The sequence below is a fragment of the Trifolium pratense genome, linkage group LG1 (assembly GCF_020283565.1).
Source record: "Trifolium pratense cultivar HEN17-A07 linkage group LG1, ARS_RC_1.1, whole genome shotgun sequence".
In the NCBI taxonomy this organism is placed as follows: domain Eukaryota; kingdom Viridiplantae; phylum Streptophyta; class Magnoliopsida; order Fabales; family Fabaceae; genus Trifolium; species Trifolium pratense.
This window is the reverse complement of record NC_060059.1, coordinates 46,301,556-46,326,999: the sequence shown is the minus strand read 5'-3', so window position 1 is coordinate 46,326,999 and position 25,444 is coordinate 46,301,556. Positions and strand designations below refer to the sequence as shown.

General features: G+C 34.3%; 1 long non-coding RNA gene across 1 annotated transcript; it reads right to left on the bottom strand.

The window, feature by feature from the left end:
* Positions 1 to 9,007: 9,007 nt before the first annotated feature.
* LOC123897284 lies at positions 9,008 to 10,693 on the bottom strand. The gene is made up of 3 exons (XR_006804940.1): positions 10,168 to 10,693; positions 9,735 to 9,802; positions 9,008 to 9,633 (listed from the first exon to the last, which is right to left on the bottom strand). It is a non-coding gene; the product is annotated as an uncharacterized LOC123897284 (long non-coding RNA).
* Between the last annotated feature and the right edge of the window lie 14,751 nt (positions 10,694 to 25,444).

The following is a 25,444-nucleotide window of genomic DNA, read 5'->3' as shown; positions in this document are numbered from 1 at the left end:
ATGCAATGTCTATGGTTTCTTTCAAAAATATTTTTCAACACTTGATTAAAAATATTTCATTTAATCAATTTTTCTTTATAACAATTTTGTTTTTGCTGAAATTCTAAATCAAGAAAATCAAGTGAAATATCATTTTCTTCAAAGAATGTTTTGATATATAGTTTTTCATAATCTCCCCATGATCACTACTACTAAGAGATGATTTTTGAGTTTTTAAAGTTTGAACATTTTTCACAAAACTTTAAAAGCCTTAAAAGAAATTGTTCTTTTGCTTTAAAAATAAAGTCCAAGTTGAATAAATCATCAAGTAGTACAAAGTGAAAAGACTAGTAGTTTTGTAATGAACAAATAAATCAATATAAAGTAGTTCAAAAAGATTTTTGGTTAAAATTGTATTTTTCAAATGAAGACTACTCTTTACATAATAAATACAAGTTTCACAAACTTTATCATATTCAAAACCAATTTTTAACAAATATCTAACTAGATCAAAATTGAATAAATTTGCCAAAGTTTTCATACTTATTTGACAGGCCATTTTATGTCCAAAATATTTATCTTTTTCAAGGACATTAAAACATGATTTTGATTTAAAAATCATCTAAGTATCATAATCATGAGGATGAGGATGAAATAACTTTAATTCCAATTTTCCCAAAATTTAATGAAGTTATGTGTTAGACCTTTAACATATCAATCATCCTTAATTTATGCAAAATCATTTTACTTAATGATACATGTACCTTTGGTTTGATTTTTGTCGATGATTGCAACGGTTGTAGATTCACCATTCCTCCCTTTTTAAATGTGAGGAAATATTGTCTTTCTAAAGTCATATTCCTTGAGCATCAATTTTCCAAGCCTCAAAGTTTTTTCTTGATTGCTTAAAGACATTCCTGCAACACAAGTTAATAATGATTTTGGTACCCATAGTGATTTGGGTCCTTGGAGATTAGTGTTGTTCCTCTTATAAGATTTCTTCTTATGATAATAAGTTGATCTCTTATAGGAAGATTTGGAATAAAAATGTTTTTTCAGAACATTCTGAGACTGTTCTTGTTTCTGATGAGAATGTTCTTTTCTTTTGAATTTTTTCTTAAAACAAAAGGATTCAATATGATCATATTTGGAACAATATGAGCATTTGTATCTTTGTATTCTTTGATCATTATGAGGAACAAAACAATCCTCAAATGACTTTTGTTTTTGAAAAGTTCTACAACCTAAACTAGTTTTGTCAAAGATTATAACTTGTGATTCCTTAATGTTTTGAAAATTCTTTGTAGATTTTACAGAGCTTGTTATGACTTTTTCCAAATCTGAATTATTTTCTTTTAAAACAACATCCTTTTCATGAATTTTAGAACATTCTAAAAGATGATTAGTGGTTTGTTTATCATGGAGAATCTTTTGTTGCTCAAACATATTAAGATGAGAGTATTGCAATTCTTGAATAATTTTAAAATATTTATCATTCAAGATTTGTAATTTCTCATTTTCTTTATTCATCTCAAATAGTTGATTTTCTAGTAAAGTACACTTTTGAGATAGAGAGTTTGAGTCATTTAGAAGACTATTAAATTCAACTTCCCTTTTAATACATAAAGAACAAGGTTTAGAATATGTTACCTCTTTATTTACCATTAGGCATGTGTTGCCTTTTTCTTCTATTTTTGAATCATCAAAGTCACATTTTGTTGTCATCATGAATTTCTTCTTGGAAGCGAGCTCTCTTTGCATTTTCTTGTTTTGAGAACATTTCGTTTTGGAATGTCCCTTCTTTTTGCACTTACGGCATGCACTTTGATTTGCAGGTTTTGACATCACTTCTTCCTGAATCTTTTCCTCTAACACTGTTAAGTGTTTAAACCTTAGAGCCAGTGCTCTGATGCCAATTGAAGTGGAAGAAATAGTCACAAGAAAGGGGGGGGTTTGAATTGTGACCCTTTTAAAATTAATCCTGCACTCTACAAAATTAATCTCAAGTGTATACTTGGATAAATGTTAGTGGAATATAAAACAGCTTGTTCTGAGAATGTTCTCTGCTGCGTGAGCTTGTTCTGAGAATGTTCTCTGCTGCGTGATAATTAAGTGGTTTGTGTGATGTGTGTTTGCAGTAAATAAATAGTTAAAGGTAAGAGAGATTCACACACAAAAATTATACTGGTTCACCCAAATCCTGGGCTAGTCCAGTCCCCACGCCTGTGAGTTTTCCACTATGATCTCGAGATACTACCGATCTCAAATACAAATCTTCTTTGATCTAAACCACGATCAGAAACCTCCAATCCCTACAAGCTTGATCTACCTCAGCCTTACAGAGGTGTCACTCAATCAATAGTTACGTATTGACTTGAGCCAATCTTCTTTTTACAAAGGAAGTTGTTCTGGATCTAAGCTTATACAAAAACTCAAAACTAGTTTGAGAAGCTTATACAAAATACACTCAATACACTCAGTAATATTGTGATCCAATAGGTTGATAGAGAGCTGGAGTGTGAGTGGTAAAATTGAGAGACAAAGATATAACCACTTAAAAGTGGGTTATGTTGAAAAGTGGTCTCTTGAGAAATTTGCTTGTAGAAACTCAAAGGTTGTTTGAGAAGCAAATAGAAACACTCAATAAACTCAGAAGTATGATGTGAATGAAGAGCCTGAGTTTGAGTGATGAAAGAAGAGCTTTAGGACTTGTAGACAAAAACAAGTAATTGATGATTTGTAGCTTGAACTCTTGCTATTTCTCTTGGATTTGCTTGCCTTTTATAGATGCAACCTTATGTGTGAGTTTTGGCCTTCAAGTATATCAGTTAGAGAGCAAATTATAGCTGTTACTCAGTGCCAAAGATGCTTTAGACAGCTGCTGCAAAATTGCCAGATTCTCTGCTCATTCTTGAAACAGTCTTGAACTGAATTTTGCTTTGATCCACAAGAGCCAAAGAAGTGTGAGCTGTTGGCAAGTACAAATGAGTTGTTTCCTGCTTCCTTCCAATGTCAGAGGTCAGATATAGCCGTTTGGAACCTCAGTAAAAGGACTCATGACAGTTGGAAATGGTTTTGAAAAACTGTGTGCAGGATCATTCTTGAATCAGTCTTGAATCAGTCTTGAACCAGTCTTGACTGCATCAGCAAGTGTGATGAAGCTTTATCTCTATTTCCTTTGTGATATGCAACTGTTCAGTAGGCTCAAGGACAACTCAGAGATAGCCTTAGCTTGGGAATAAACCATCTGGATTAGTACAAAGGCATGTGAGACAAAAATGTACTTGTATGACAACACCATTGAAGAATGTTCCAACATAGTCATTTTGCAAGTACATCACAACTCATAGTTCATAATGTGTTGTTGCAATCTGATTGGCCTATGATATATGATCAGGTATTTTCATTGGATGATCAATACTATAAAAGATCATAAAAGATCAAACTTATAATTCATTGCATGAATTATGACTAGGAAAGGTATATGCTCATTTTCCATCAAAAGTGTTGATCCAAAAAGATATTATCTTCTGTAGAGATTTGATCCATATTTCCTTTGTAAAGTGCTTATTTGTTTTGTCCAAAGTTGACTTATAAAATCAGAAAGCACTTAATCCAAAATGTGCTTATATTCAAAAGTGCAGTCTGTCTGTTAAGAATGTTCTCAGATCATTCTTGAAACAGTATCTCAAGATTTTCTTAAGGAGGGATCTTCATGTTGCTGCAAAACTTTCCACAATTCCTCTTGATGTTTTGCACACATTGTTACTTGTTCATTGAGTACTTTGAGATGCTTTTAGTGGAGGCGTGGGAGTACTCATCATGAGGATTATCATTTTCTAGCTTAGACAATGATTAAAACTTTTATGCCTTGTGGTGCATAAGCTCCTTTGTAAATTCATGGAAAATCATTCTTAGATCATTCTTGTCTTGAGAAGCTAAGATGAAACTTTGAGTAGGTTTTGAAGATCTTCAACATATGCATCATTTCCATTGATGTTAATTGTAGTAGTAAATCCTCAAAGCATGTAACAAAACTCAATGTGAGTTTTGACATGATAACATCAAATATGTTCTTGTGTAGCTTGTGATGCAAGTATTTCCATCAACTATGATCTTCATATTCTTCCTTGAATCTTTAAGCTCATTGTGAACCTTGTGGTGATGAGGAAGACTATTAACCATGAAACTTGCTTTCTTGTTTGAATCTTCGAATGAAACTTCTTATGATTCAAACAACATCCTTTAAAAATCTTCATGAAGCTTGTGATGCTATTGTTATGATCATCTGATGCTACTCTGATTCTTTCATTGCTTGAGTATTTAAAATGCACTTGTTGATGTGAGTGGCTTCTAGATTGTCCACTTTTGTCATTACCTATCTTTCAACAAAAACTCAAGTGCAAACATCAGTAGATCACCATTCATAAAACTTAACATTTATTCCATAAGGTTTGTTGTCATTAAAACACTAAAATGGATTTTGCCTCAACATCAGCTTCTTGACATTGAAGAGGAATCTTCTGCATATGGTCAAGAGGAGGAAATGGGTGAAGATGAGTTTGCTTTATTCACCAAGTTTCAGCAATGGAACAGATTTAACAAAAGAAATTTCAGAGGTAACAGTTCCAGAAACTTTGTCAGCAAAAAGGATGATCAGAAGAACTGCTTCAACTGTAAGAAGCCAGGACACTTTATTGCTGACTGTCCAGAAATGTCTGCTAAAGACAAAAGCAAAAGATACAGCTCAAAGAAGCAACAATTTAAGAGCAAATTGAAAAAGAGTCTGATGGCTACTTTTGAAGAGCTATCATCTGAGGAAGAAGTTGAGGAAGAAGAAGAGGCAAATCTAGCCCTGATGGCTTCAACTGACTCAGATGCAGACTCAGAGGATGAATCAGAATCAGAAGTAACAGATGAGGTATTTTCTGACTGTTCTAAATCTCAACTTATAACTGCACTTAACAAGGTCATTGAGAAACATCTCAGAGTGTTAAGTAAACAAAAAATTTTACAAGAAAAGCTTGACACTCTGACTGAACAAGCAGAACATTTTCAAGGTCTCTATCAAGAAACTCTGAATAGAGTAAATGACTTTGAAAAGGGTTGTGCTGTGTGTCACAAACCTATTGATGAGCAGGAAATAGCTCTTCAACAGTTTGTGCATCTCAACCTTGGGAAGAGCAAAGCTGCTAATAGAATTTATAATGTTTTAAGAAATAGAGGAGAAGGACTTGGCTATGAATATGGTAGAACATATTCAAAGCTGAAGACCTCTGCCAAAAAGGTTGGAAAATCTTGGGTTTATTATGTTGTTCCATCCAGTGAAGAGGGAAAGAATCCTGGTGTTGTTGAAAATAACAATGATGATCTGAGTGATTTAGAAGCTGACAGCTCAGAGGAACCAAGTTCCTCAGGATCTGGAAAGGAAAGTTCAGAAGATAGAAGTTGTTCAGAACTTGAGAACATTAGTTCAGAAGTTCTGAAAACTTCAAAATCTGAGACTTCAAATTCTGGAACCAAAGGAACTTCAGTACCTGAAGCTAGTCAATCTAAAAGATCAGAAGTTTTTAAAAGAAAAAATTCTAAATCTCAGATGAAGTACAGGACTCAGATTATTTATGATTCTAGAGTCAGTAGATATAATCAATCAGAACATGGGATTGGTGATAAATACAAACCCTGGAATCATAAACAATCCAAATCCTGGAATAATAACAAATTTCAAAAGAAAAGGTTTCAAAAAGGTCATTATCTCAAACCAAGATCTTTCTCTAACACTAGACAACATAATAAGCATTTGTGGACTAACAAGCGTGGACCCAGAAGATGGGTACCAAAAGCTGAAATAATGTATCATTCAGATTTACCAACTAGGAAAGGATATGTCCTACCTAGAGTATGGAAACAAGTCCTATGCAAAGGAAGAAGGGCTTATGTCCTAGACAAATGGCTGACAAGTTCTCAAGTTAACAATCAGAACTTGAAAAATGAAGAGGAAGAATACTGGGATGATTTTATCATTAACCTTGTGTTGGAGTAAGCCCTAAAAGCCAATCTATTTTGATAGAATCGTCTTTTGTATGATGACTTTGATTTATGTATTTAATATATATAATAAGGCATTTCTTTATTATGTTTATTTGAAACTAATAAAGTCCCTAGAATAGCTAGTCTAATTAATGGAACATTAAGTGTGACTTAATAGTGAGACTCCATTAAACATAAGGACACTATTCTTAAAGTATCCATAGTCAAGTTTTACTGTGATGTGGGATAACGATAAAACATAGAGACTATTATGTGAGTAGACTGATGACCTCATCTCACGAGTCATGGATATGAGATATCAAGTCTTCACATAGATATAAATGTTAGGAGTAATATTTATATTGGATTGACCCGCCATGAGAATACTACATGGTATGTTATGAAAAGTGTCATAAGTTATTCTCATAGTGATAATGGTGTATTCCACCCTTCGACCTGAAATCACTATGTACCCTAGATGTAGGAGTGTATTACCTTGTTGCCATTCAAACGTTATCCGTAACAGGATGACTATAAAGTTGGTTGATGGGTATTCCACGAATCATGCTGAGGGACATGAGTGACCTAGATGGAATTTGCCCCTCCTACATAACAGGAGATATGTCTATGGGCCCAATATTGAACTTAACAAGGGTGACATACTATGCCTTGTGTTCAATATAGACATAAGGGCAAAGGGGTAATTATACACACGATCGTTATCACAGAAAGGTTTCGTCAGATCACATGACATTCTCATCACTTGGGTAACAGTGATGTGTTGCTAGATACCGCTCACTGTTTATAATATTAAATATGTGATTTAATATTATTGCCAACGTTACGAGAACCTATAGGGTCACACACAAAGAACAGATAGATGAGAGAAATAAATAGGTAAGACTTATTTATAAAATAATAAGTAGGACTTATTAGTAATTAAATAATTAAGTATGACTTATTATTTAATTTATGAAAATAGAGAAATGCGGTCCACCGTATGGTACGGTGCAGTGCTTGGTTTGATGACCACACAAGTGCTTCTATAAATAGAACCCTTGTGATGAAGTTTTGTAAGCTTTTTAACCTAATTTACAAAGTGAAACCTAGCCGCCGCTCTCTAAACCCTATTCTCTCTGAATCTCTGGTGGAATTGGCTAGCACCATTCATCGGAGAAGTTCTGTTCGTGTGGACTGAGTAGATGCATCGCTACTTTGCTTTGCTCGTGATCAGAAACAGTTTCTACCTCAAAGATTCTGCACTTCAAGAGGTAAACACATAAACTTGTGGTTTTGTGTTCTTTGATTTGTGATTAATGGTTTAATCAAGATCCGTTCATCGGGATTGTTCCGCTAAGAGGATTAATTATTTTGAAAAACCCCTCTTAAATCCCTTCAGTGGTATCAGAGCTTCGGTTCTAATTAAATCATTATATTCAAATCGGATTGATATATATTGATGTTTATATAGTGTTGTATTCATAATTATATAAATCTATTTAATTGTATATATGTTGTTCTTCGTGAAAAGCATTCTGGTTTTGTTCTGTATATATGTGATATATACTTGAATGATAATTACTGGTTTTATGCTTCAATGGTTGGAGCAGATGGAATTTGATTCGAAAACCGGTATATAATTTTATTATTATTAGATTCAAAACTATTATAATAATTATATTGACGCAATATTTTAAAGGTGTTTTGATTCATGTGCTTGATTTTGCTTTCACGTTTAATTTGAAGAAGCAACATGTTAACAATATTTTAATCCCTATATGTGATCTGCTATACCAGTATCAAAAGTTTATATGCATAATTTAGATTATATGTTGATATTTTCTTTATTATGTGGCTACATATGCTTCAATAACAAATTCTCTAGTTTTGAATATGATTCAATACTCTCTTTATCACTTATTTTATATATGAGATATATACACTTTGATAAAACTTGAATTGGTTGTTATTGGATGTAACAAACTTGATTGAAGTTGCTTTTAATATGTAGTCTCTGGAAATTGTTTCCATACTGCTTGTAACAAATTGGAAGCTATATTTATGATATAAATATATTTGAGACAAATAAAAATTCTGATTTGTTACGATTGGCTCTTAATTGTTAAGATATGATTTGATACTACAAAATTGATTATTAATTAAAAGAGTTTTAATTAAATTACTATATTTGATAATTGGAGAATCATCAATAATTTTATTCAAAATAATTTGCATAATTTGTTTTGGTTTTGAATAAAAGATTTAATTGTGAATTAAAAGATTTGATTCAAATTTAATTTATTTGGCACTTTAAAAGCGTGTGAATCAAAATGTTTGATTCTATTTTAAATTAATTATTTGAATTAATTTTATGTATTCAAATTTTGAGATTAATAATAATAGTGTAATACTATAATTGATTATTTTTATTTTTTTAATTGATTAAATTTTAATCAATTAATTCTTAGAGGTATATAGTTATGGCCTTAGCATGTTTGGCGTTTATTTTATTTGGTTTAAATACGACCTGCGTGTCGTGGTTTATTATTTTATAAATACGGCCTGCGTGTCGTGACAATTTACTTACTTTATTTATTTTAAATAATTGTAATTGCTCGTGATGACGGGAGACAAAGCCAAACGAAGGATGTCGACGGAGTAACTTGAAAAGTTTGCTCGAGGGTCAAAGAATTGTAATAAATTAGTTTATTTAATTCTTTCATTTTAGGAGGCCATAACTATACTACCTTAGTTTATTTTATGTATGTGATGCATGAGATGAATGTTTTAATTATATATGTTTTGAATATTTTATATAATTGTTAAACATATATTTACATGAGTGTCATGTAAATTGAAACACGTTTTGTATGAGATACAAAATACCGTGAGATTAAATTTAATTAAAATCCCTTAAAAGAAATATTAAGTTGAAAGCTTTCCAACATTTAAAATCCCTTAAATCAGGCTTTGTTGAACATATAAAAGCATAATTCAATGCGCACTGACACGAATCAAACTCACTGTACAGAGGAACGCAACAAAACAACTTCAGCTAGCTGAAAGCCAAATTAATGCATTGACAAGTAACAAGAACACAATGCAGTCCCAATATTGTACAAGCTTCAGATATATTTTTAGATATATTTAAAGGTAAGTCAGACACCAATTCAGTAACTTCTTCAAATCCTTAATGATCTCGTATTCATGAAGCATGTAAGTGACCTTGAAAAAATATACTATATCATTATCAAACATAGTTTCCACTTTCCAATAAATGTAATTACTACACACTACCAGTGGCTTTCACAAAACAGAACATATCTTAGAAAACAATATAATTTACACTCAAAGGATCCCAATGAATATGAAACTCATGAACAAGATCTCATTTTGATTTTCTTGCTCTTGTAATTTGACTGGAATCATTTTGATTTTCTTGTTCTTGTAATTTGTAAATCTTTAGTTCAACCTTAACTAACTTTAACATGTTTTGATAAACCTTTACTAACCTTAGTAGCTATTGTCCTAGCTATAGACCAACGCAAAATCGTAGTTTCATGTTTCTCAATGTCAAAGAAAGGTATCGAGCTGCTTTAGTTCAACAAAATCTAAAAGCTTCACCTATATATGGTTAAAACAAAAGATCAAAATTAAAACACATGAAATTAAATTTGTGTACAATTGAGTGCAAAACTTCCCAATATTAAGTAAATATAACATACCAGATTTGTTCAAGAAGAATTGCATACTCAGGTAGCTTTCTTCGTGTGCGAAAACTCTTGTATGCTTTCTGCAATTTAAATACAGCCATGTGATTATGATTTTCCTCCTGAATAAAAACTGTAGATTCAAGGGATTGATCTTCCATGTTTTCCATACACACTATCAATAAGAGGATTATAGAGTAAAACAATTGAACAATAAGTTGAACACAAACTGAATCACTCAAAGGACCTAATTTAATTATGAAAACCATAAAATTGAAGCTAATTTGAACACAATACCACTAAATTCAAAAACCCAACTAAAAAAATTATTCATAATCAAACAAAAAATTATTCATAATTCATAATATATCACTCCTCAATACCATTGAAATCAAAAACCAAACAAAGTAATTAACTCAAAAAAACCATGAGTAAATTAGGGTTTGACCTTTTCTCTGGGTTTAGGGCTAGAGAAGATGAAACGAGAGAGAAGACAGATATGAGTGCTTCAACCTTCAATTCATGTTTCACTGGGTTTTGGAATTTCCGATTCAGCCATCAATTCGTGTTTCAGTGAGACAGAGAGACGACAAAGATGAGCGAGTACGTAAGGTCGGTGAGAGAGATGACGCCGCCGAGTTCGAGTGAGATTAGTGAGAGAGAAGACGAGATCGATCGTGAGAGAGATAAGGCCGCTAGGGTTCGAGTGAGAAGTGAGAGAAATCGAGTGAGCAGTGCGTGAGAGAGATGAGTGAGATCATGATAGTACTGCGAGTTACACAATTCTCACCATAATTACAGGATTGCCACCGCATTCAGCTTTGCTTCTGATTATATTATGACCAGATGTAAAAAGTTGTGTCTATGTATTTTTCACTTCTGTGGATATTGAAACCAGATGAAAACCCTACTCCATATAGCTTATTACATCTGACATATGTTCCACAGATGTAAACTTCTTAAGTAATATGTCATATTTTTACTAGTGCACCCTTCAAGATCAATATCGATCAATGTAGGTTTTGCCAACGTAAAGTGCATTGTCTATATTGATAAGTTGCGGTGAGGTAACCAGTTTACCCGATTGCTATTCATTGGGTCTAACTTAACTAAAAGAAATATAATATGATTATATGATTTTAGAAGCAATTGTTGGGTTACTCCATATGATGGATTAAAATAAGTGTTATTCACCCAACGGAAAGGATATGAGAGTTGTATGAGATACAATTGGAAAAGAGTTTCCTACCTAAAATAACTATGTTTTGTGTAATCAGTCCAACGCTGACTTAGAACATAGTAAAATATGGATCTCATTCCCACTAGAAAATCTTCCAACGGGATTTTCCGAATCAAATGTCGAGGGTCATTTGGTTTAAGTAAAATAGTGGGAGCATATTTAATTAAAGACCTAGTTAAATATGTTTTAATCATGATACAAATATTCTTATTTTCGTAGTTAGATATATTTGGCATATATTTTATATTTTACTGTAAAATGTCCTTACGAAGGATAAATAGTTCAGAAAGGAGTTTCTGAATTGGTACATGTATTGAGAATTGTTCTCTCAAATACGAGAAAAACTACTAATGATTTTGAAAGAGTTAAAGTGGAAGAAAGAAGTAAGACTTCTTCATAGACCTTGTTATAGAAAGTTAAATTATCCACTTTTTATCTTAGGTATATGATACCAGTTGTTAATTTCATATTTGTTGAAATATGAAGTTGTTTTAAATAAGTGAAAATTTGACCATAGATAAAGTCAACCTACGTTTAGAATGAAATAGTTTCATTGATCGTAGAAGTTGAGTTTGACATGGAACCAAATAATTGTTATTATGTTTCATTTAATAATAGAAACATTGGACCTAAATCTTGTATTGACAAGAGAAAGGACTGTTTGTTTGAATAATAGACAAGTGTTGTTTCATTATCCAAATAATGTTTTCTATTCTATTGTTCTAATTGAGTAATGGAATTGAGTTCCATCAACTTGATAACCTTATCTATAACAATGATGAATAAGGATCAAATAAGATTTGAACCTTGTAAATTAGTGGCAATTAATATTGTTTAGTACTAATAGGTGAGACACACATTTCCATACTCCATGGATAGGAATTTTTGGACTCATTTGATTTATATCATTTGAAGGATGTGAGTTCCACTTTTGAAAAATAGTTCAGTATGTCAATTACCAACTAAGGCAAAGTGACATTTGATCTATTTGAAATATATACATATGAGATGTATATGAACCACTAAACTAATTATTTGCTAGATATAATTTTATTTCTTTTACTTCATTTACATTACTAATTAGCTTAGTAGTTGTGAATATGTGTGGTTGACACAAAGTATGATTCTTTGAATTTGTTCAAAGAATTTATGAATGAAGTAAAGGAATAATTTTGAAAAGTATTAAGACCATACGAACAAGTCGTAATGGTAAATACTTAGACAAGGAGTATAGTAACAACTATTAATATTACATCATGTTTAACATGATTACAAATAAGATAGTTAGTTTATATCTCCAGCGACTCTTTCGAAAATCTATTTTAATTAGAGTTATTATTTACCCACAAAAGTTCCAATAAAAGAAATCATAAAGACACCATATTTGATATGGAGGTAAGAGTACCTAGTTCGACTTTATGATAGTTTGGATTGTAAGGTTTATTAGATAAACTTAATTCCGACTTGGATGAATGTGTATTTGTGGAGGTATCCTAAAGAAACTCAGGAATACTAATTCTACAACGCTCACTATGACAAAAGTTGTTTTGTTACTAGAATTAAAATATTCCTTTAGAAGGAATGTGTCTCTAGAATAGATAGTGGGAGTAATGTAGAACTTGAGTAAATTCAAGTACCACAAAATACATATCTTTTGAGAATGAACAAGGAATCAGTTCCACAAGGGTTGTTATTGGATCACCAATTCGAGTAGCACAAGACCTATATAAGTCAGATATGTCATATCACACGGTTGAGAGACATGGTTTTACCATGACTCAACAAGGTGATCTGATGCTCATAGAAGATGAAAATGTGACTTATTAGGAGGTCGTGAGTGACCTAAATTCTGAGAAGTGGCGGAATCTTAAATAGAGTCCATGTACACAAACCATATATTGATATTGGTTTTGACATCTAAATGGGTAAGACCCATATGATGAAATTGGGTCTTGTTGTAAAGACTCACATGGATGGTATTGTGAATACCTTTATGGTGTGATTGGATGTGAAAAGTTTCACACAAATGATGAAACCTTTATTTCAATCATAGTACTTAAACTCATTTGATTTCACTTGCAATTGTTGTATCTTTTATTACGAGTTCTGGCAGATGGACAACGAGGTTACATTCCTTAATTGGAATGACCTTACATATGTATTTGACATATGGATGGGGTTTCGTTAATCTAAAGGATGCTAGAAAGTGTAAAAATTACAAAATTCATTTATGAATTTGTTAAAATTTCTCAAAGTTGAATTATCGGTTTCGTTGATCAAGTTTTATGAAAACTAAGATTAATAAAGGAAATCTTGTGCACCCAAGAAATTCAGTGGGAGTATTTAAATTAATCTGGTATTGTATGTGGATGACATACTGATCATCAAGACAATTTTCATACACTACACATGTAAGACATGATTAGGTAATTGTTTCTTGATTAAATGCTTAGGTGAGACTTCCTAAAAGATAGGAATCAAAATCTATAGAGATAGATTGTTGACATATCTCAACCTTAGCCTACATACATATTTGATGAAGTGTACAGACACCTCGTGTGCTTAATTTTATTGAAATCATTGCATACGTCACATGATGTATTTTGTCTCAAAGACAATATCCAACCTCATTAGACGAGAAAGGGATGCATGAGGAGTAACCAAATGCTTTGGCAATTGGATTGATCATGTACATCATGATATGTACTAGACCAGATGTACTATATGCTATTAGCATAAACAATATGTACCAAATTATTTCTAGTGATTGTCATTAGATCACCATCAAGAATATCCATGGATATCTTAAAAGGACTAAGGATGGCTTCTTGATTGGATCTGGAAAGGATCATTGTAAATGAGTTACAATGATATTGATTTTCCAAACCAAAAACAGTATAACCAGTTTGTAGTCTGGAATAAACTTTATGCTTGGATGTCAAATCTGTAAGCTTAAAAGCTTCAGAAGATTGATATATCTATTACAAAGGTCAAATATATGATTTGAATCGTTTGTCTCATAAGATGAGGAAGAAAATTGTTTTCCTTACATTGCAGATTCCCTTGACCTCATTAAAGATGGTAATGGTTTAATTTTGCAAGCAACGGAAAACCAGATCTCACCAACGATTCAAATACAAGTTTTGACACTTTATTTCCTTTTGATAGAAGATCAAAAGTGTGAATTGAAAGATGTATCGGGTACCAACATAGGAAAGAGTTCCTTATCCACTAATAGAAAATCTTGCATAGAATATGCTTGATGATGAAGCTAGTCCAATAGATGTTGAGTTAATATCTGATTGGCTTTAGTGCTAGTGGGAGATTGTTGGAGTAAGCCCTAAAAGCCAATCTATTTTGATAGAATCGTCTTTTGTATGATGACTTTGATTTATGTATTTAATATATATAATAAGGCATTTCTTTATTATGTTTATTTGAAACTAATAAAGTCCCTAGAATAGCTAGTCTAATTAATGGAACATTAAGTGTGACTTAATAGTGAGACTCCATTAAACATAAGGACACTATTCTTAAAGTATCCATAGTCAAGTTTTACTGTGATGTGGGATAACGATAAAACATAGAGACTATTATGTGAGTAGACTGATGACCTCATCTCACGAGTCATGGATATGAGATATCAAGTCTTCACATAGATATAAATGTTAGGAGTAATATTTATATTGGATTGACCCGCCATGAGAATACTACATGGTATGTTATGAAAAGTGTCATAAGTTATTCTCATAGTGATAATGGTGTATTCCACCCTTCGACCTGAAATCACTATGTACCCTAGATGTAGGAGTGTATTACCTTGTTGCCATTCAAACGTTATCCGTAACAGGATGACTATAAAGTTGGTTGATGGGTATTCCACGAATCATGCTGAGGGACATGAGTGACCTAGATGGAATTTGCCCCTCCTACATAACAGGAGATATGTCTATGGGCCCAATATTGAACTTAACAAGGGTGACATACTATGCCTTGTGTTCAATATAGACATAAGGGCAAAGGGGTAATTATACACACGATCGTTATCACAGAAAGGTTTCGTCAGATCACATGACATTCTCATCACTTGGGTAACAGTGATGTGTTGCTAGATACCGCTCACTGTTTATAATATTAAATATGTGATTTAATATTATTGCCAACGTTACGAGAACCTATAGGGTCACACACAAAGAACAGATAGATGAGAGAAATAAATAGGTAAGACTTATTTATAAAATAATAAGTAGGACTTATTAGTAATTAAATAATTAAGTATGACTTATTATTTAATTTATGAAAATAGAGAAATGCGGTCCACCGTAAGGTACGGTGCAGTGCTTGGTTTGATGACCACACAAGTGCTTCTATAAATAGAACCCTTGTGATGAAGTTTTGTAAGCTTTTTAACCTAATTTACAAAGTGAAACCTAGCCGCCGCTCTCTAAACCCTATTCTCTCTGAATCTCTGGTGGAATTGGCTAGCACCATTCATCGGAGAAGTTCTGTTCGTGTGGACTGAGTAGATGCATCGCTACTTTGCTTTGCTCGTGATCAGAAACAGTTTCTACCTCAAAGATTCTGCACTTCAAGAGGTAAACACATAAACTTGTGGTTTTGTGTTCTTTGATTTGTGATTAATGGTTTAATCAAGATCCGTTCATCGGGATTGTTCCGCTAAGAGGATTAATTATTTTGAAAAACCCCTCTTAAATCCCTTCACCTTGATGAAGAATTCTATCGCAATGATTAAAGTTGTTTCTCATACAGCCTGCCACTCAAAGAAGTATCATGAATCACTCATGGTATTTGGACAGTGGATGTTCAAGGCATATGACTGGTGACAAACAACTTTTTTCTAAGCTGACTATGAAAGAAGGAGGATCTGTTGGCTTTGGAGGTAATCAAAAAGGAAAGATAATAGGTACAGGTACAGTAGGTAATTCTTCCCTATCCATTAATGATGTTTGGTTAGTTGATGGACTCAAACATAACTTATTGAGCATAAGTCAATTTTGCGACAATGGTTATGTAGTTGTCTTTAATAAGGAATCATGTACTGTGTCTAAACAATCTGATAACTCCATGGTATTCAAAGGTCTGAGAAAGAATAATGTTTATAAAATTAATCTTTCTGACTTGAATGAACAAAGAGTGTTGTGTCTTTTGACCTTGAGTGAAGAAAAATGGATCTGGCATAAGAGGTTAGGCCATGCTAACTGGAGGTTAATCTCTAAGCTTAGCAAGCTTGACCTTGTCAGAGGTTTACCTAAAATCAAATATCACTCAAACACACTTTGTGGTTCATGTCAAAAAGGAAAGATTACAAAATCATCTTTTAAACCTAAGAACATTGTCTCTACCTCAAGACCATTGGAACTTCTTCACATTGATCTTTTTGGGCCAGTTCACACTGCCTCTATCAGTGGAAAGAAGTATGGATTAGTGATTGTTGATGACTACAGTAGATGGACTTGGGTAAAATTCCTATGAACAAAAGATGAAGCTTATGATGAGTTTAGCATCTTCTGCAAACAAATTCAAAATGAAAAAGGCTACACTATTTTAAAAGTTAGAAGTGATCATGGTGGAGAATTTGAAAATGAACCTTTTGAAAACTTTTGTGAAAAATATGGCATTCTGCATGAATTCTCTTCTCCTAGAACTCCTCAACAAAATGGGGTTGTAGAAAGGAAGAATAGAACTCTGCAAGAAATGGCCAGAACCATGATGCATGAAACAAATGTAGCAAAGTTTTTATGGGCAGAAGCTGTAAACACAGCATGTTATGTTCAAAATAGAATCTATATCAGATCTAAGTTGAACAAAACTGCTTATGAATTGTTCAAAGGAAGAAAACCTGATATTTCTTATTTTCATCAGTTTGGATGTACGTGTTACATCTTAAATAACAAAGTCCATCTAAAGAAATTTGATGCTAGAGGTTATAAGGGTATCTTTATAGGATATTCTGAACGCTCAAAAGCATACAGACTGTATATTTCTGAAACACATACTGTGGAAGAAACCATGCATGTCAAATTTGATGACAAAGAGCCTGACCAAGTGTCAGAGCTTGTGGAAGGTTTGTCTAGATTTCAGGTATCAGAGGATCAATATTCAGACATTCCAAACTACTCAGAACATCCATTCTCTGAAGAACCTCTGAACATAACAGTTCCTACAGACTCTGAACAACAAAGAACTGAAGCAACTGCTGAACCTGATGTTGATGAGTCTGAAGATGATGAGCCCCCAAGAAATACCTTCAAATACAAATCATCACATCCAGAGGAACTGATCTTAGGCAACAAGGATAGTCCAAGGAAGACAAGATCTCAACTAAGAAATGAGGAATCTTTAGTTGGTCTTATCTCAATGATGGAACCTTCAAAGATTGATGAAGCTCTGAAAGATGATGCTTGGATTGTAGCAATGCAAGAAGAGCTGAATCAATTTCAAAGGAATGATGTGTGGACTCTAGTGCCTAAACCTTCACACAAGAACATTATTGGAACAAAATGGGTATTCAGAAACAAGCTGAATGAACAAGGTGAAGTGGTAAGAAACAAGGCTAGATTGGTCGCACAAGGTTATAGTCAGCAAGAGGGGATTGACTATACTGAAACCTTTGCACCAGTTGCTAGACTTGAAGCAATCAGGTTACTTCTATCTTATGCTGTTAATCATGGAATAACTTTGTATCAAATGGATGTTAAGAGTGCCTTCTTAAATGGTTTTATTTCTGAAGAAGTGTATGTTAAGCAACCCCCTGGTTTTGAAGATATCTCAAATCCAGAACATGTTTTCAAATTGAAGAAATCACTATATGGTCTGAAACAAGCTCCAAGAGCTTGGTATGATAGACTCAGTAATTTCCTTCTTGAAAAGGGTTTTGAAAAAGGGAAGGTTGACTGCACACTCTTTAGAAAAACAACCAAAGAAGACATTTTAATCATTCAAATTTATGTTGATGATATTATTTTTGGTTCAACTAATGCTTCCTTGTGCAAGAACTTTTCTAAGATAATGCAGGATGAATTTGAAATGAGCATGATGGGAGAATTGAAGTTCTTTCTTGGAATTCAAATCAATCAGAAGAAGGAAGGAACTTATGTTCATCAATCAAAGTATACCAAGGAACTTCTGAAGAAATTCAACCTAGATGATTGCAAGATAATGAACACTCTTATGCATCCAACTACCAACATGAGCAAGTCAGAAGAAGAAGGAAAAGTAGATCAAAAGGTCTACAGAGGTATGATTGGTTCCTTACTCTATCTGACAGCCTCTAGACCAGATATTTTATTCAGTGTTTGCTTATGTGCAAGATTCCAGTCGGATCCCAGAGAATCTCATCTTACTGCTGTAAAGAGAATCTTTAGGTATCTGAAAGGAACAACTAATCTTGGACTTCTCTATAAGAAATCCAATGATTATGTGCTAAATGGATTCTGTGATGCTGACTATGCTGGAGATAAAATTGAAAGAAAATCCACAAGTGGCAATTGTCAATTTGTTGGTGAAAACCTTATCTCCTGGGCTAGTAAAAGACAAACTACTATAGCTTTGTCTACAGCAGAAGCAGAATACATTTCAGCAGCTAAGTGTTGCACACAACTACTCTGGCTAAAATATCAGTTAGAAGATTATCAGGTAAGCAGTAACAATATTCCTTTATATTGTGATAATACTGCAGCCATTCATTTATCTAAAAATCCTGTCCTACACTCTAGAGCCAAACATATTGAAATCAAACACCATTTTATCAGAGATTATGTTCAGAGAGGCATTATAGATATTAAGTTTGTTGATACTGAAAATCAATGGGCTGATATATTTACTAAAGCTTTATCTGTTGAAAGATTTGATTTTATAAAGAAACATCTGAACATGTTTTCAATCTCTGAATGAAAATTTTTTTTTTTTTTGGCAATTAAAGTGTAAGAGGTTATGTATATCAGAACTTATGATTCAGAACATCTGAAACACAAGCTCTGAAGTACTTAACTCTGATAGAGAATTTTAAATATCTCAGAGGCTCTGAACTATTTAAGTGGGAAACGTTTAGCATTCGCTGCTGAACAGTTGTCCATTAAAATAGCAGTTACCGAGTAAGTTTCTGCACGTGGTCTACGTGTGTCAGGTAGTGGGTGGTTAATGATGATTTTTGGTATTCAACTTTCTGTCAATTAGCGTAACTTCCCAAATTTGCTATTTTTGTGTTAACTGTGTGCATTTAAATAAAACTTACACAATACACTTGCACACTTCTCACTCTCACAACCTACACTTTCTTTTCTCTCTAAACCTTCAACAAACTTTCTTTCTCTCTCATTAGTTCCAAACCCTACCCTAATCTCCAACAATGGCTGGTGCTTCATCTTCTTCGTCAACAAAGATTCCACCGTTTATGTTCAAAAATCTTCAGATCGTTGGAAACGAGATGGAGTTTCCAGAATCTGAACTCACTTTTCTTTCAGAGAAGATGGTTGATTTCGACGGTCTACAAGCTAATGGGTTTGACGTTAAAAAGTACTTTATCACTCAGGGATGGGATAAGTACTTCGACATGCTTAATGGTCCTATATATCCAGATTTGCTGAAGAAATTCTGGATGAAAGCTAAGGTTTTTGACAAGCATGAAGCTAAGAAGGAAGAAATTGCTGCAATTGAGAGGAATCCTAGTCTGAAAGGAAAAACTAGGAAGGAAATGGGTCTGTTGGAATTCACTGGTATACAGATTAGGTCAAATATCTGTGGAATGAATATGGCATTCTCGCCTATTCACTTCAATGCTTTACTTGGTTTGCCTAACTCTGGGATAGAGTTAGATGCTTTTGAGAAGGATACCAGATACAGAGATGATCTTCTGCATCTCATCTGCACTGATTTTTCATTGAAAGGCAAAGTCAAAGGACTGACTGATGAATGCAGAGTTCTTTTCAAGATCATCTTAGCAGCTATCAGTCCAAGGGTTGGTGGGACTGATACAATCTCCTGGACTCATCGTCATCTGCTGTATTTCCTTCTGACAGGAAAGAAGGTGAATCTTAGAGACTACTTTTTTGAAAGGATATGTGAAGCAATCTTTGCTAGCAAATCTCAGAGGAAAACAACTATTGTTTATCCTAGGCTGCTATCAGACCTTCTGCATCAAGGTCATGTTGTTCAGAACTTAAAGAAATTTCATCCAGAACTTGTGGAGAAGAAGTTCTCGCCTGAAATTCTACATGCCAGTTTCCTTACCAAGATGCGTCTTATTTCTACAAAGCTAGTTCCACCTCCACAAGAATTATCTGCTCGTCTTGAAGATCGTTTGTATGTGGATGGATATCCAGTTATTTCAGAAGCTGATGCTGAGCACATCATTCAGGACTATTTGGAAGTGCTCAGAAAAGAAGGATTCATTGTTGATAGGAGTATGATTCCTCCTGCTCCTGAAAATATGTATAATCCTACAAGGAGACCTAAGAGAAAGGTTGTTTCTCAAGATGATCAACCTAAGCCAGATCTCTTGGCTCAGAAGAGGATTAAGGTGGAGCAAGCTGATGCTGAACAGAGAACCAAGAAGAAGCATGAAGAAACTGCAACCAAGGCTGCTAAAGGAGCTTCCAAAGAGCCTATAGTTGTTGAAGTTGACAGCTCATCTGAAGAGTCTGAATCTGAAGATGAGACTGAGTCTGATGAAGAGACACTAGCTGAAAGACTTCGTAGAAGACTTGTTCCTGTTCCTAAAGGTAAAGGTAAGTCTTCTAAGTACATCTTTAATGAAACTGAGATTGGAATAGGTTACACCAAACCACTCAGAACTGTACTTCCAACCTCTAATATTCCAACCTCTGACAACCCTTTGTCTGAACTAGAGAAACATCTTAGTCCAGATCCTCTAAATAATCAAACCTTCACCCAGAAACCTTCATCACCCCCTAAACCTAAATCACCTCAACCTCAACCCCAAAAAGAAACACCTATCATCTCAACATCTGAACCTGAATCACTTATTCCTAACCCTGAACAAGCTTCAACCACAAAACAACCATCTCCAATTAAATCTGCTGAACCATCATCCCAACTTAAATCCCCTGAACAATCAAACCCTGAACCAACTGTTGAACCAACTTCTGAACCAATTCCTGAACCTCAACCTCAACCAAGTGCTGAATATACTTCTCCTGAGCGTATTCATACTTGTGCCCCCAAGCCTTCAGAGGCAGAAGTTGTTATTATTGACAACCCTGCTACTGAAACACCAAACCTCTCTACCATTCCCAATCCTTCACCCTCATCATCTAACCCTTTTAGTAATCTATCCACTCAGTTTCATGATGACTTGGTTAGATTATCTCTGTTAAAGGACAGGTTTTTAGTATGTCCTTCTGATGTGGACCTAGAAGTGTCAAGCATTAAGGCAAGGATTTGCAATGCTTTGGATGATGCTGCTGAAGAGATTAAGGCTGTCGTTGGAAGAAGAGATCTGGATGTTATAAGCTTCATGAAGGTCAGTTTGGCTAGGGCTGAGTTGAAGAGGTTAACGTCTTTCAATCATGAAGAATCTGAGCGTGCTAAGCTTGCAGCCCTTGCTGCTGCTGAACAACGTTTAACTGCTTTCAAGGTCTGCTGGGTTGATTCCAAGCTTTTTCAGAGTCTTGAAGCTCACAGGGTTGAGAAGGAACGTCTGGAAGAAGCTGCTGCTAGAGTTGCCCAGTTGGCAAATGAGCTACATCAAGAGGATGCCCCAGAAGAGGATGTACTGGATGTACTGAATCAGGATGATGTCCTGATGATTGAGTATCAAGAGGAAGGTGAACCCTCCTCTGATAAAGGCAAGGCACCTATGGTTGAAGATCAAGCTCCTGTAGTTGTTGATCAGTTACAGATCTTTCAAGAAGCTCTGAGGGAGCAACAAGAAGGTTTAGAAAGGCAAAGGACAGCTCACCTCAACCTGGAATCCAAAGTGGATGGTCTAGTTTCCAATGTGGGATCGCTGAATGACAAATTTGACCAACTCTTAGCTTTCCTTAAGAAACCCTAGGATTCTATGCACTTGTTTTTAAGCTGTTTTTGTTTTTCTTGTTATCTTCTGAACAATTTTATTTGTCTGGTTTATATTTCAAGTTGTTTTGTTTATGTTTTGCTTGATTATTTTTTTTTTGTTTTCTTATTTCGGATTTTTTAGTTTTGTTTGTGCTAATTTTCTTTGATAAATAAGAACATAAGAACACAAGATGCTTTTAAACAAAATTTTTATTAATGATCTAACAATGTTGAGTACATTGGTAAAAAGAAAAAGATAAAGACAACCTAATCCTAATCAGATGGATAATACTCAGAAGAAATCTCAGATTTCTCCTCAGCATCCTCTGATGAAATTACTATTGGATCTGGGTTTTGCTCTTCTTCTTCTTCTTCTTCTTGTTCTTCTTCTGGAACATAGCCAGCCAAGAACTCAACATAGTCAGCATCATCTTCATTCTCTTCAGCTTCAGAATCTGATGAGATGATTATAACCTCAGCTTCTTGTGGTTTCTTGTTGTCTTCTTTATCTTTCTCATCTTTTTCGCGTTTTTCGTCTTCTTTCTTTCTTCGAAACTCTGCGATGCGTGAACTAAACCTTCTCATTCTTCCTAATCTCTCTTGATTTACTCGTTTATTCTTGTTTTTACGTGAAGAAGGCATGTTAACTCGTTCACCTCTTTTATAAACTTTTTAGCGCGTTGTTTTTTGTCTTTGAAATAAATTCACCTTTGTAACAACCACTCTTCTTCTTTGACTGTCTTGGTTATATAATTTTTTTTTTTTTACTTTTTGATAATGACAAAAGGGGGAGTAGTTACGCATTAATTGATAAGTGATAAGTTTCAAAACTGAAACCACGCCTTTTATCTCGCTTTTATCCGTTAAGTTAAAAGTTGTTACTTTTAAGTTGTTTTACGTATTTCAAGGTGGAGACTAAGTTAGTTGAAACTGAAATAAATTTCATAAGTAAGGATAAGTTAAAAGTGCAATTTTAACTTAGCCTTATGAGACTTAGGGGGAGAGCTTGCAAACCTCTCACTCTGAAGAAAGATATGAAATTTACTTTATTTCAAATTATCTTAATCTTATACTAAATTAAAATGTCATGGATAAAACTTAAAGCTTAGGCCTTAAGGAGTATCAATCTTAGGGGGAGCTTGCAAACCTCACAAACCTAAGAGAAACATGATAAGTTAATTTAACAACAATTGTCAATTAATACTTATGTTTGTCATCATCAAAAAGGGGGAGATTGTTGGAACAAAATTGATTTAAAAATGTTTGCCCCTAAATCTATAAAGGTTTTGATGATAACAAAGTATTAATAAACAATTGGAAGGACTAAAAATTTATTTTAAGTGCGCAGATATAAGCATCAGATAAGCTCTGAGTGAAGCTCAGAGGATGAGAATTCAGAAGTTCACAAGCGCTCAGAAGATGTTGAACTTCAGAAGTTACAACCTTCAGATGATGAAGTCTTCAGAACTTCTTGAGTGACTAAAGCTTCATCAACCTCTGAAGATCTTTTTGAAAGCTGTGAAGATTCCCTTTGCAAGTCAACTCTTCTACCAATGAAGAAAAGGACCTTTCAAGCCTGATCAGAACAGCTAATCTCGTTTTGTCTGTCCTCACTTGAGAACGTGGGTCTTCAGACTTGTTAGCTGAATAAGGAAAGTCTACTCTGCAGTAGTCAAAGTATCTGAAACTCTTACTCAGTTTAGATACAAACAAACTGCATCAAGACAGGCTGCTTGAAGACAAAAGATTATCAACTCCAACGGTTCTTTTTGCAACGACTCTTTTCTGGTGGTATATATACTAAAAGGATCAGCTGCATTATATAATAATTATTAAGGATTGAACGTGCGCTGAACAAACTCTGAATTCTGTGTATACAAGCTCTGAACCTCTTATCAAGTGTTTTTGCACTTTAGTCAAATAATCTGTACTCTTTGTATTTGCTCTCTTTAGGTTCTTCTAAGAGCATCTGTATATTTTTATATACTTTACAATTTCTTGTGGAAACTTAAGCTTGTGTGCTTAAGTGTGAAGTCTTAAGCTTGTGTGCTTGAGCATTGTTGTGAAGTCTCTTGCTTGTGTGCTTGAGCAGGTGTAATCTTGTGTGATTATAGTGAAATCCCTTGGAAGTGCAAGGGGACTGGACTACTCTCGTTTTGTGAGAGGAACCAGTATAATTTGCCTGTGTGATCTCTCTCTCTCTCTCTTATCTTGTTTTATTGTGTTATTTATCCACTGCTGTTGTAGTTAAGTTAAGAACTTGAAAAAGTTTTAAACTTGGCTAAAACACAATTCAACCCCCCCCTTCTTGTGTTTTCACACCTTCATCCATAAGGCTTCCCACGGTCTTGACCTCTTCCTCTTTTGTCACTCATGGCCTTGTAGTAGTTAGTCTTGGCCTTTCCATCATCATCACAAATACGGCACTTATCCACCAAAGTTGCAAAGTCTCGGATTTGAGAAAATCCGATAAGATGCTTGATGTCCGGGCGCAACCCACTTTCAAACTTGACACACTTGTCATTCTCAGCTTCCACGGTGTTGTAGTGTGGACTAAACGCACACAACTCCTCAAACTTCACGGAATACTCCGCTACAGACATGTTCCCTTGCTTGAGCTCCGTGAACTCCACCACTTTCTTGTTTCTAATATCAGCCGAAAAGTACTTCCTCAAGAACTCTCCCTTGAACATCTCCCAAGTGATTACCACACCACCAACTCCCATCCTCAGCTTAGCATTTCTCCACCACTTGTTAGCTTCCTCACGAAGTACATAGGTACCCAAGGTCAACTTACTCTCCTCGGTACACCTCATGGCCTCAAAGACAATCTCCACTTCCTCTATCCACTTAACAGCAGCCTCCGGAGCATAGCCTCCAATGAAAAGCTTCGGATTATGCTTCATGAACCTCTCTAACCTCATCTCATCTTCCCTCCCGGGTTGATGATCTCTGGCCACGATGTTGGTCAAAGTAGCTATCGCATCTGCCATCTGATTGTTAGCCCTTGCCGCCATGATCCTGAACAACCAACCAATCCAAGAATAGACTTAGAAAGGTAATATCAATAGTGTTATCTCTACACAAGTTGAATATATGGGCAACTAATCCTAATTGGTTCCACATGAACCGACCTTGCTCTGATACCACTATTTGTAACACCCAAACCCCTTAACGCAATTTATTAAATATAAATAAATAAAACACTTAAGAAAATTCAGGCGTCACATGTTATAATACGAACCACGGCATAATTATAATCATGCTAGCACAGCGGAATTAAAAGCGAATAATTATCATAATGTATATCATACAATAATCATAATTGTTCACACAATATCCTTAGGCTCTAGGCCATATCAACAAAGGATATTATGTTTACAACCCAAAAGATAGGATTAACAAAGTTAAATATGCCATCACGGGCTTAATACAATCCAAGCGAATA